This window comes from Lactuca serriola, chromosome 6 (assembly GCF_051521515.1).
Source record: "Lactuca serriola cultivar US96UC23 chromosome 6, Lser_US96UC23_V15, whole genome shotgun sequence".
Taxonomy (NCBI): Eukaryota; Viridiplantae; Streptophyta; class Magnoliopsida; order Asterales; family Asteraceae; genus Lactuca; species Lactuca serriola.
Window position 1 is genome coordinate 90,676,776 of NC_136413.1, and position 15,125 is coordinate 90,691,900.

Sequence of the window (15,125 nt, forward strand, 5' to 3'; positions counted from 1 at the left end):
TTAGCAATGACGACTACAAATATCCTGGGTTAAACATAAAACATTCAGAAATCGACTTCAAATACCTGATCAAAGATGCGTTTTTGCCCTAGGGTTCAGGGCGTCTCTCTCTGTTTGAGTAATTTAACCACCCTTTTTAAGAAATGGTGTATTAGTAAATGTTTCGTCCCCAATCGTTTTCTTTTTAACTATACTATTAGCCGAGATTATCCTTTTATCACAGCAAGATTATCTTTCTAATAATTCTGAGATATTAGTGGGTTAAGATATTTTACATATCCTATATCGAAATAGTTTGACACATTTTCTTCTCCTAAATTATATATATTTTTTCCAATGGTCATCTCCTTTCAGCTTCTTCTTTTCCCGCTAAAAAGTTTACAGAGTAAGCTACCGAGTATGCCCTTCTGGCCTTTTATATTCATTTACGACTCAAGTGTTTTCCTCTTCATTTTCATATTTCATTCGAACACAAAATCTGGAATTTATATTCTAAATCTTCAATCAGCCTCAAATCTCGGTCCCTTGATTCACTCTGATTTGAATTTCAAAATCCCGCAGATATATAAGAATTTAGACTGATTTGGCAGGTATGTATTTCAGCTACTATCACGCATCAATTAAATCTTCTCCAATTCAAATTAACTTCATAATCAGTAACACTTTTGGAATTGATTCCTTTAAATTTCTATATTTATTTATCATTCACTTCCCATTCTCACCGTTGTGTGACTCCAAAGACACCGTTGTGTGAACTCCAAAGACAAGGCTACAAACGTTGAAGGTTTTTGTTCACTATTTATTATTATTATTATTTTTTTTTTTTACATATCATACTGTTTCAGTTTTTGCATTTGTGTTATCTTTTATGTGGTTGTGTTAATGCCTTATGTCGGCTTTGTTATCCATTAGGTGTCGGCTTTGTTATCCATTAGGTGTGAGACTCGTATATTACACGGACTGATTATATATATATATATATATATATATATATATATATATATATATATATATATATATATATATATATAAAAGCTTAAATATTAAGCATTTTTTTAAAGTAGAAATTCGAAATAAATACAAAAAAAAACGATGAATAAATAATTGAATCTATATTAATAAAAAAACTATTAACATATAATTGTTAATTTAAATTACAATACATTTCCAAATAATTATTTTTATATAGTAATATGATGCTATAAATTTAAATGAAGCAAAGCATTTGAGGCTATAAGGAGTAATAAACAAAAGAAAAGTACACTGTAATTCCCATTTGCCCCTGATTACAACAAACCTAAATAGGAACATTGTCACAAATTGGAAAGACTTCATATATAACGACTCAAAAAGAATAAAAAATAAAGTTATTCACACAATGTCAAATAATGAACTTAAAGAGTTAAAAGCAAGAATGGCAGACAACTTACTTCCATTTATTTGTTTATCATAAGAACTTACTTGTATTTAAAGTATGATTCAGTAACATTTGTTGCATTTAGCACAAAAAAATGTTTACACATAAAATTTTATACTGTTGCTTTATTGAACAAAATATGTTTTGATGCTTTAAGTAGGGACTCAATAATACACTATGGTGAGAAATCTAGATAGTGTTAACTTTTAAAAACAAGAAAGACATAATATGACAAAATGTAGCTTATATGGATCACATGTATATCAATGTATTTGCTTTCAACATCAACATTATAAACATGAAATAAGACCACTCAAAAAAAAGTTTAATATTATGATTTTTACACATGCTTTTCCTGCACTTTTCTCTTATTCCCAAAATACCCCTTCCTTCAAAATAAACCTTTCATGCTCCAGATTATTCATTTCTTCTATTTATATAACTATGCTAACATTTTTTTGGACAAATGTGCTATTGAAATCCAAACATTTCCACCATCAAACCCAAAGTATTCTAATAAACAAATATTGTATTAGGTTTCCATGGTTAATCTCCAGAAGAACATTCATTCATAATCAAGAACCTTAATATTATAGCTAGTAAATTCTATTTTTTTTCTATGCCACTGAAACGACATGATGTATAATCCTTTGTATTAACAATTAGTTTACCTTCATATTAATAAATACTAAAAATGATCATATTGAAATCTATAGAAATCACTTTGTTGCAAAATGCATTAAGTCTACGTATTTATATATTAATATTATAAATGAAGTTAAACTATACCTTCGATATATGCATTGTGAGGCTTCTATGTACTCCATAACACTTGATACACACAAAGTGCTCCAAGATTTGAAGATCTAGTCACACCCGGAACCGAAAACGATATGAAATCAATGAAACAAACCTGTTGCGAGATCAAAATAATGACTTCTTTTCTTAATATATCTCAAGGAAACATCCTTACCTGAACCATTTATTGTTGAATATTGGTTTCGTTAATCCATCTTTTCTCCCATGAACCTACTGAGGCACATATTTAGGTAGTTCATGAAAAATTACAGGCATCTTTATTTCACCACCTACTTATTGTTGAATGTTACATTTAAAAATGTCTTTCTAAAATCGTACGTTGATATAAAATTGCAAGAAGAATTATCAATTTCCTTAATTTTTTACATGATTCTGTTTTTTAATGATATCCACAATCTATTTAATTCTAAGTATAAGAACCTCATCAACAGAAAAAACATAGCAAATATGATGAAATATTAGGGGCAAAATGGTCCAATTCCGGACTAAGCAAGGAAAATTTGTATAACAGCAAGAGAACCATGATCTGGGTAAATGGGGTATCAAAGAATCATGAATTATAGTCGTATCATGAATCTCAACACCTTCCATTCCGATCATCAATTGCTGGAACAAAACATCCGGGCAACTGAAACCTTATTCCCAATAGTATAAAACCTGCGATTCCAGCAACTCAAAGCTCTTGTCCACAGCAGAGCAAGTATTAGATTTTTGCAGTTATTGGTTAAAATCAATCACAATATACGCCAACTTCTCTTTCAACTGATTTGCAATAGAAAGAAACTCAAAAATATATGACCAAAAGGGTATAAATGTGGAAGTAAATATTGAAAAATTCAACTTTCATAAAACAAACAAATCAACTGAACTGAATCAAGCACATCATATTTTTTTAGTCTTTCAGATTACTTGAGGGATTAATATTAGTTTCTATGAATTTCACCAACTATAATTCATATTAGCAACCACATATATTTAAAGGCAGGGGCAGAGTTGTCATGTATGTATGGCAAGCACATAAGAAGTTAACTTAGTGACATGATTACCACACCAGTTAAACTTTTCTGTCAACAGGGACGAAACAACAAAATAGAACCAAATGAATTAATTAAAATGTCAATGACCATATTTGTTTGAGGCATGCTATCAAACACCATATATGCATTACAACATATAAAAGTATTCAAATAGTAACCTTACATCAACACGGACAAATGCAACCAAAAGATAACAAAAATACAATAAACTTTGCATTTATTCAATAATAAACTGCAAAAGAAGGCCATCATTAAATCAAAATGATTTTCTAACCTTGTGTAGATGGTGGTGTAATCAATTTTCATTATGCAGAGTAAAGGTTAGAACAACAACAAAATAGCATGACTCATATCACCGTTTGAATTCCTTTCATTCAAAAGTGTATAATTTTTGAATTTTTATCAAAGATTAGCTGTGGATTCGAGGAATAGATAAATGATATGATAGATTTAAAAAGGAAGGAAATGTATATTTGTATAGCAATTATTATGAGAAATTTAATACAATCAATACATAACATATATAACATATGTTCAGTCAACTGTGGTTTTCAATATTAAGAAAAAGGAAAAAATGCAGAAATTGCCAAGTGGAAAATGATAAAATAAAAATAACCAGAAAATGCCATGTGGCATAATACATTATAAGAGGACATGTGGCAAAATCATTTTCATTTATTAGGATAGATTAGTGAGAACCAAATATGTTCCGCTCTTGTGTTTGATAAAAGGCATAATGACTTAAAACGGTAATATATTTTTTGATTTGTGTGCATTTGGTCCCTGAGTTTTTTTTTTCGTTTATATTTACTCATTCAACTTGTTAAACTGTACACATTCAGTCCTTATGACCGGTTACTGCAGGTTAGCCGTGAAAAATGATTTAATATGATAATATATTTCTTATTTTGTACACATTTAGTCCTTAATATTTTTGTACACATTTAGTCTTTAATATATTTTTGTTTCAAAAGAAGTCATTTTTGTTTTTGTACTCATTCAGTACTTATAAATGTTGGACAATCATTGATTAAGTGTGTGGGGTTGTTGATGAGTAATATAAGAAACACGGAATCCTAAATACTGTTGATGAGTGTGTACAGTCATGTATTCATCTTCCTACGATCAACGATAGAACCTGAAAACATAAACAAACGGATAAGCCCAAAGTTTAGTGAGTTTTCCCCAAAATACCTAATACAACAAATGTATTATCATGCATACCGGGCCTACACTCATCATATTGAATTACTTTGGCCTAATCAATCATCGGACTGGAATGTTAACATGCAACAGGTCTAATCAGTCACTGGACTAGAATACCTTAGGGATGGCAATGGGTACGGGTATACCGGGTTTCGTGTTCCCCATCCCCATACCCGACCCCATCCCCATCGGGAATTAGAAATCTATCCCCGTCCCCATCCCCAATGGGTATCGGGGATCCCCAATGGGTAATCGGGGATTTTTCCCCATTACAAATTTTTAAACTTTTATGAAAAATAACTCATAATTATATATTAACCAACAAAACAAAAACTAACACTATTAATATAAAACACTATAATCATTGAATGTCTTCAAACACGAATAATAACATTCAAGGTTATAAATTAAATCATTTTTTGCAAAAAAAGACATTAAAACTCTTCCCAAAACTATACGTTTGATTATTAAAAAACCTTACTTTGTCTACTGAACAATTGCTTATGCATTATTAAAAATAAAAACATAAGTAACATTATATATATATGTATGTATATATATATATATATATATATATATATATATATATATATATATATATATAGGATAGTTATTGTGAAAACACCAATTATTGTGAGAACATGAGGATACTTTACAACCATTAGATTAAGTAAATAGATGGATAGGATAATTAGGTATTTTCCTATTTAATAAATGGCAAAAAAAAAAAGGAAAATACAATGAATTAGCTGATCACGGGGTTTTGAGGGCATTTGGGTAAAAAGCTAGGTTAAATAATTTAGGAAAAGGGTTTCTCGTTCGTAAGTTTCGCTCACTACTAGAAAAATACCCTTTAATGACGTGCAAACAATGACACGCGGTATTTTATGATACGCAAATGTGTGTGCCCTAAAAATAATGTTATCTCTCCAAAAATTAAAAGGATTTAGGTCACGTACTTTTGCGCGCCCTAAAATAAGTGTCAAATTGAAAGAAAAAAAAACACGGAGGGCACATAACATAAAATGGGCGTCGTGTAACCATGTCGCTTTATATTTTTTTAATGAAACGCGGGATCTCTTCTCTGGGGGGAAATGAAATTCTGAAAAGTTTGAAAGGCCCGCCGTGCTATTACCTTCTTTCCACCTTTCTTCTCTCTCTTACTCAAATACCCCAAAAAAACCCTAAGTCATCACCAAATCTCCGATCTCCCACCGGAAAAATGTCTCCACCTACTCTCTGCCCTCACACTAATTCTCTCAATTAAAAACACAAAAACCCTCAATCAGATAACCATGGCTACTTCTCCCTTCCTTATCTTCTCAAAAACCCAAAATTTCTTTAACTGTAAATCAATTGCGAATCCGACCCGAAGACCCGTACTCCGAGCTCACTCTCCTTCCGAAAGATTCTACACCTCGTCATCGTCAAACTCGTTTGCTTCCTCCACCTCCGCCTTCTCGTTGAGCCCGTCGTCGTTCTTTCAGAACCGATCTGCATCACCTACATGTGTGAACGTATACGGATCATCTCCATCGGCGTCGAATATACGATTTTCTCTCAACAATCGTCAAATTTCTCCGAGTTGTTCGATCTCTGTAATTCCAAGGAGTAATAATAGTAATCAAGCGTCAAAAAAGCAGTTGGATAAACCAAGGAGGATGTGTATGTGTTCTCCTACTTCGCATCCAGGTTCGTTTAGTGTTTGATTCTAGTGTAAAGATGATTTATCTTCTATCTTTTACAGGCTATATGATCCTCATATACCTGAGTTAGAAAAATTTCTACACAAGGATTTGTTCTTCCCTTCTAACAAATTCTCTGATGCATTTCATGAAGATTATGTAGGCAAGCTGTTCGATGAAATGCCAGGAGACGAGTTTTAGTCTGAACTAAAAGCCATCAGATGGTATCCTGTTTCTGTTGACCAACCTTTGACCGTACTTCCATGGTTAGTGCCAGATAATACATGCACACACATAATACATGTACATAGATAGTATCTTGTTTGGTTTTCCCGTTGTTTTTTTAGTTTGCAATTGTACACACATATAGCTATACATACATGCATATGTATACATACATATATAGATAGAAATACATGTATGTATGCATATAGATACATGTATGTATGCATATATGTGTGCCTCCTTGTCATTTTTTGGCTATTTAAAAAAAATTAATGAAGATGGATATATCATAGACATGATCAGAGTTGCTTGATGAATGCAGTTCTGAAATGTAGGTTCTCTTGAACTTCATGGATTTGCTAGAAACAGATTATGGAGTGTTGACAATGACTCCCCTCCCTTCCCCACTAATCCCACAAATAAAGTTTTCATTCACTTGATCTTCAAGTCCACTGAAGATGATTTGAAGACATGGCCTCACAGGTAACCTTAATTGCACCCCTTTTTGTCTACTAGTCATTCTTATATATAACATATTCTTTTCAATTTAGGTCTGTGTCACACTTGCTAGGAATGTTGGAGAGATGCGAATAGAAACAGAGTTGCTTCCCCAATGTTGGGAGCAAGTGAGGATAAAAAGATTTCATTTTATTGTTTTATTGTTTTGTGATTTTCTTTATTTATTTATTTTTAATTAAATTTTTTGGAGATTAGTCACATGTATGAGGAAGGCAGGCTGCTTGTAGCTCAATCATGTGGGGAGCTTGCAGAATTTGTGAGGCCAGAGATTCGAGACTCCCTCATCCTATCTATTGTGCAACAACTCATAAAGGATTCTGCCACTGTAGTTCGTGAGGCTGCTGCAAGGAATCTGGCTTTGCTGCTTTCACTCTTCCCAAATATGGATAGATATATCAAGGTCAACATCAGCCTCACTAAATATGATTCCAGAGGCTATCATGGAGAAAAAAATCTTTCTGACTTGACAGAGTTTCCATTTCCTACAATGTAAGCTATAACATGGTTTCTCTTTTGATTATGGTAATGTTTATATTCACCAAGTCACCCAATTATAGCAATGAAATTTCTTTTTATTGGGATTACGTTGCTATAATTGGCTAATTTCCAAACTGAAATGCTACGATAGGAAGGAATGAATGTTATAATAACTTATGTTTCAATTTTGTGTTATGATAATGAAGGTTCAACTCTTTTTCTAGTTTGTACATCTAACTTTGTTATAACTAATGGGTTGGTGTAATGTTTTTATGAAAACAGGTGGGTTTAATACAGAGACATCCATCAATCATACAGGATTGTTAGCATACATGAATCTCCAATTAATAATCTTTTGGAGAATCGATTGCTGGAGCAGGCACAATTCGTGGTTTTGGACAAGAAAAAGGTTCATGAAGAGGAATCGATTGTTGTAACTTGTTTGTTTAATAATTAGGTATTGTGGGATTGGCTGTGACTTATGGGCAACCATTACTTTTGATAGTTGTGGTTGGAACTGGTACAACAAGCATATATGCTGGTTTCACGAGTACGTTTCTTTGATATTAGTGATTGTTTTCCAGCTTTAGTGTAAAAATGTTTTTGGTTATTAAAAATAAAAACATTTTCATGACTTTTTTTTTTTTGAAAATGCTTTGAATTATTGTATGTTTAACCATTGTATTTCTTTTGAGTTTTTGTCTCTTTATATTATAAGGGCTATATATATTTGGGATGTTATGTTTAAGCATAATTAATCTGTTTTGTTTTTTGTTATATTGTTTTGTTTTGTTGTTTGAACTTTCCCTCATTTAACTAGTTTGAAAATTTTAAAATATTCTGATTCCATTTCTTAGTAATTACTATATATGATTCTATTTTCCTAATTACCTGAGTAGCGTGTCGGTAAATTTTTGATTATTAATAAATAAATAAATATATAAGATGGATGATTTTGCAGGAAGAAACTGATAGGTGAGGCAAATGCTACTTTTATCCCACGAGTTCTAGAGGTGTTGAAAACAAGTCTGATCAAGCACATTAGAGCTCATGTGGAAGGAAGATCTTTCCAAGGAACCACAAGTAGAACAGGAATGGATGCTTGTGATGCTTAATGTCAATCAAACGACATTGCTCCTAACAGCAACAACAACAGCAACAACAACAACAACACTAACACTACCATTAATGGCTCACCAGATTCCGGGTAAGTTGCATAAAATAGCAACATACTATTACTTTTTTTATAACAAGACATGTGATATTGTGTAGTTTATGATGATTTGTGATAAAGTTGGTCAATAGAGGAGGAAGTGTTGCTTCATCTTTGTTCCAAAATTATTCATATCATGTTCCATCACCTGCCTCATATTTGTTATAAAGGGAAAAACTCCAACAAACTATGCCCATTGTTTCATATTAGGTCCTTATGGGTTGGCAATAGCAGGTTTACCGGTTAAGTCAACTTTAAAATGTTGACTCTTCTATAGCCACAAAAATACTTGTTCAAGGACCCAATGTGGACAAAAAAAGTTTCCTGACTAATCTGGGACAACAAGTATAGTTTGTTGGAGTTTTTTCCGACTTTACCCCTGTTATAAATTCAATGGCATGTTGATTATTTTGTATCGTAGATAGATAAAATCTTATGAACACTAGAATATTTGTGTCTTTGTTATACATACAGATTAGAAAGGTAGATCCGAATTTGGACATGGAGGTTGATGAAGGAGACAATTACACACATATTCCAGTAAGAAACATAAATTTTTTAGTTTTATAGGAATGTATAACCCATGCATGTTAGCAATGTATTATTTTTCTTTAACATTTGAATGATTCTTTGTATGACATATTATAATTTGTGCAATTTATTTTATTTTTTGACTTTGAAATTTTATTTTATTCTTTGTATGACATATCAGTAAATCTATAAATAATTTTTTTTTAAAAAAAAATTAAAATTACGATACGCAAAAATGTGTGTCTTCTTCATTTATGACATGGCCTTTCTTGACAGGGGCTTCCTTGATACGCATTGCATGTCATAAACATGCGCGTCGTAAGGTTACGACACACAAATGCGCGTCGTCTTCCTTTATGACAGGGTCTTCCTTGATACGCATTGCGTGTCATAAATGCGCGTCGTCTGTCTTTATGACAGGGTCTTCCTTGACGCGCATTTGCGCGTCGTCTGAGCGTTTTACGACGCGCAATGAGCGTCGTAAAAGGCCTTTTTTCTAGTAGTGGCTGGTGAATCCGTCTTCCAAATCCGTGCGCATCATCCAATTTTTGTTGAAGATATTAGCCGATTTCAACATTGAATGTGATTCTGGTGAAGCTGATTCGGTAGTTGAATATAAAAAGAGTTGATTGATCAACATAGCACAGAATGAGGACTCTTTGATCAGAGTCAAAAATGAAGGGCAACAAGTTCAGCAACACCTTTGAAGAAGCCATTAACCTTGATGATGACGATTTCGTGAACATTCATTCAGGTTTTGCTCATTGATGTTCAAATACAACTTTAAAATAGTTTCTGCTTTGAATACGACGTTTGTTTCCTTTGTGTATTTAAAAATAAATATTACATGCGTATAATGGTTAGAAATGTAGAAAGATAATGTTTCTAGATGTTTTCGTTGTTGAATAACACTATTCATGTATCCCAATTGTTTGTTGCTGACTTTTTTAGGGTTTTGTTGAAGATGAAAAGTATTATAATTGTGTGGTTTAAGTTTTGTGTCCTACTGATAATGATATTATAATCGTAGTACAGTTAAGATTGTTGTTGTGGTTGAATTATGGAATCTAATTAGACGAATGACTAGTTTTTCAAGGTTTTTATATATTAAATAATAAATATTCTAATTTTAAACCATTTTTCATTGTCATATGTTGCAGGAAGTTCTAGTGTGGTGATGCTTAGCAGGGAACCATTAGCAAAAAATAAGGTGAAAACGAGATTTGAAAAAGGTACTTCTTCTGTGAATGATATTGTTTTAGCTTTGTATTTGTTTGACTGCGTGATGTTGTTTTGTATTTTATCTGAGTTATATTAAATGATTAGCCACATGTTTTCATTGTTGAACACATTCTATAATATTTTAATAGAAAGTATATATTACTACTAAAAGGTTCTTAATTGAGTATACAGTTTGTGTAAGAATATGCAATGCTTTCACATGTGTTCTGTAGTGAAAACATTTGGATATTCAGTAATTATTTTAGAATGTAATATATCATATATGTCTTAGATTAAATATGCTGAACTGAAGATTAATAATAAGTGTTATGGTTTGTGATGTTGTTTATTATTTCAAAATAAAAGTACTCTAAAAAAAATAATAAGCATTGTGTATGAAATTATTCAAAACAGAATTCATTGTGTACTTAATAGTTTAATTTATTATTCAATAAAGATTACATTACATGTGTAATGAAAACATTTGGATTTTGAATACATTATGTAAGAATTCAATACACCATATATTTTTTATAGTAATTAGTTTTAACTGAAGTTGTATTATTAGTGTTATGGTTTTTCTTATTTTCTAGTATTTCAAAGTAAAAGTGTTTTTTAAAAAAATAAAAATAAGGATTATTTATTGAATTATTAATATGAGAATTAATTGTCTACTTAATAGTTTATTTTAGTATTCAACACAGATTAAATTACTTATATAATGATTCAATACAGAATGCACAATATGTGCGACAGTGTGCAATGCTTGTACATGGATTCAATAATGAAATGATTTAGATGTTGAATACGTTATGTAATAATTCAGTACATGTTTTTTATATGGTTTGGAAAAAAAAAAATAGGCTGCAATGAAAACATATACAAAACAAATATGCATTCTTTATTATCACAATCGTGCATTCAATCTTCATATGAGTAGCATTATTTGATTAACACACTGTGTGTGTTAGTATGTAATTTTTTGTTCTGTTTAAGATTCGATTTAGTATTCAATAAAGAACTTATTAGATAATCATTCAACACATCATATATTACTTATAGTAAATATTCTGACTTGAAAACATATAAAAAAACAAATATGCATGATTCTTATTTCTGTAGTGTTATCCCTAAGCACGAATTGAATCTTTACATGTCTAACAGTATTTGATGAAAGTATGTAATATTTCATAAAATCAAATTTCAGTTTGATGTAGTAGGCAATACAGAATACAGTATGTATTTTAGGGCTCGTTACATATTATAGAATACATAATACATTATTATGTAGTAATCAGTTTGTTGTAGTAGTCAATACAGAATACATTAGTATTCAAGGCAGTAAACATTTGCATTTATTATGCGTGATTCTTATTGGTGTAGTATTATAGTGATCATGCGTATATTATTTTGTGTTTGTTGTAGGCGAATCAAGTGTTAGTGTAAGTAAGAAAAAGAAAAGGAAAGATGAACATTATGAAGATAGTGAAGTTGATGTTGATGTTAATGTAAGAAGAAGTGGTAGGAAAAAAACTAAAGTCTTACAAATTGAAGTTTCAAAGGAAGATGATAAGAAGAAAGGAATGAAGAAAAGAAAAACGAAAAGAAAGAATGTTGTTGAAAATGAAGATGCATATGTTGAGGATGACAAAACACAGGAGTTGCAAAAAATAAGTTGTCGTATGTCCCCAAAATCAATGTCTATGGCGGTGAAGGGAATGTCATACAGCCAGAAAGAAATGGTGAGACGAATGGGTTTCGGTGCATTCCTTGATATAAAGTTAGATTCAATACCTTCTAGATTGGCTTACTACCTGGTGGACAAATTTAGAGCAAAAACATCCACGATTAAGACTAAGAAAGGGGAAATACTTATTACAAAGAAAACTGTTGAAAAGATGTTTGGTTTGCCAAGTGAAGGTTTAGACTACAACCAGTTGGTGGAATGCAATAAAACAGATGTAGTTATGAAGCATGGAAAAATCAATATCCAGGAGGAAATTCAATAATGGAAACTATATGAAGAGGATTAGACAATCGGATGTGGCGGATGACATGTTCAAGCTTAATTTCTTGACATTATTCATAAACACGTTTGCAGAGACAGAAATGAGTGGGGCAAGCCATATTAATTGTCTAGAGAAATTAGCAAGGTGTGAAGATATTCAAAAAATTGATTGGTGCAAGTATATATTGGAATGTTTGGAGAAGGCAAAATACAAGTGGAGGCCAAATGACGCAAACTGTTGCTACACAGGTCTAGTCACACTGTTACTGGTAAGTATTTGTAAGTGTGTGCAATTATTTTTGTTTTATTTTTTTATTCTTTATTGAAAATAATATAAGATAACTTATTAATTCTGATGTTACAGCTTACGTATGCGGACAAAGTAGTTTTGAATGGCTATAATCTCCGCAGATCAAGGCCATTGATAAAACAGATTGACTCAGTGGATTTGGAAATGTTGGAGGAGCATGGATTGAGAAATGGAGAATTTGGAACCTTAGAGATTCGTGTAAATGGGGAAGTGGATCCTATTGATGTAAATGGTGTTCAGGATAAGGTGGTAAGTTATTTTAATATTTATGTCATATGTTCTTTAATAAATAATATTATACATAAGAAGATATTGTAACTCATTTTTATAACAATGACAGGTAGATGTGGAATCAATTGAAAAGCTATATAGTAGGATCTATGAAGATAAGGAAAAAATTGAAGAAGCAATTAAGAAGCGGTTAGAAGAGGATGCGAATGATGATGTGGTAAAAGAGTGGTTATGAAAGGTGCGAAAACTTTTTAATGAAAAGAATGTGGAACATGTAGATAGTATCTCTCCCACAAATGAAGTTACTATGAAAACGCACATTGAAGTTGCAGTCAATCATGGGCAAAGTAATTTTGTGAAAGGAAGTAGTCCCATATGCAATGTTCAATCTACTGGAAGGAATGATGAGAAGACAAAGATTGTGGATGGGTGCGGCTCACCTTCGGTGCTCTTTCTGGAATATAAAGGAAATAAATCATTGGATAGTCCAGTTGTTCTGACTCCTGGTTTTTTGAGTATGTCTGATGAGATTGTGGAACAAAGCATGAGAAAGAACAAGGAGTTTAGTAAAGATGACATTCCATCGTTCGATTTGAGAATAACACAATTGAATGAGGAAGATAAGAGTCTGGATGGTAAAGAAGGAAGCAAGCAAGTAATTAGATATACAAAAAAAATCTGTAGTGGAAGACAAACTGAAAAAAAAATTGGAAAAAATATTATGGAAAGAGAAATGGCGCATGTTGATGAGTTGAAAATGGGAAAGATAAAAGGAAGGGGAAACTTAGACAATTGGTGTGTTCACCATATATAGATCGGATAACAAATGTGGATGAGGTGGTTAAAGATGATGAAAACGTTGTTGCTCAAAGCATAATAACTTGGGGGAAAGATAAAGGGTAAGAATGTACATTCTATGTGGCTCAATTAAAATGGTTTTTTTTGTCATTGAATTTTTATTGTATTATGTTTAAATTGCAGGGAAGTTATATGGGAAACTGTTGATGGTCATGGAATGCATTTGGAAGCTGCACGTACGTTAGCTATGAGAAAAAAAGTGCATACCAATGTAATAGACCGTCTATTACAGACGCGTGGGCTGCTTTCCTTAATAAAACTGAAGAACTGAAGTCTAAGGCTTCTTACTCAAGGATGTACTTCACATGCGATACGATTGTAAGTTTTTATGAATAAGATGTGTGTTGTATGTCATATTCCACTATGAATTGTAATATGGTCGGTATTTTGTTATGATAAAAACAGACAGATTACATGGTTGGTGAAGCTGTAGATGAGGAGCTAAGGTACAATAAATTTAGAGTTATGTTTGTAGCTGTGATTAATGACATAACGGACAAACCAAATTTGAAAACGGTGGACTTGGTATGGAATTGTTACTTTTTACAGTTTTTAGACATGATTGGTATCACGCATGTATGTGGAACTGATGTTGATATTGTTTGAATGCAGGTTTTCATACCAATTGTTGTTGATGAAAGTTACTACCTAGTGTGTTTTTTCTTGAAGAGGGTTGCATTTTATATATTTGATCACATCAAGAGGTCTGGGACAATCGAGTCTGCATATGGGAATATACCACGTATCCTGGTTAGATCTGTTGTTTACTTAATGAATTCGTATATAGATCGTGAGTATTGTTGTTATTTATTTATTATAATATGAATTATTATTTAATTTGACATGCAGAAAAGCTTCTTTTGTCGTTATCTGAATAGTGTTGAACACAAAAGAGCAAATGTGTTGCTTAAAAAAGAAGTTGTAGTTATGAAAATGAAGTGTCAAAGGAATATAGTTGGTGTTGATTGTGGAATTTTCCTTATGCGACACATGGAAACATACATGGGAGAAGCGACACATAAATGGGATTGTGGTCTATGTGTTGATAATAAAAATCAAGAAAATGTTGGGAAGGTTAAGGTATAAGTATCTGGATAAGTTGATGATGTCGGATTTTAATGTTATGAAGAAAACATTCTTGAAGCATTATGCAGCTGTTAAAAAAATGGATAGGTTTGAAAGGATGAAGGTGATTGAAGAAAAGAAGAAGGAAATCACAAGTGTGCTGCAGTAGAATGATCTGTGAAGAAGATGGTGTTTTTTTAATTAGGTTTATTAGTATTATAAAAACCTGATCGTTTATGAAGTTTGAAGTGTTTTGTTATTTTGGTTTTTTTGGATTATGGTAAGTTTGTTAGGATTATTATG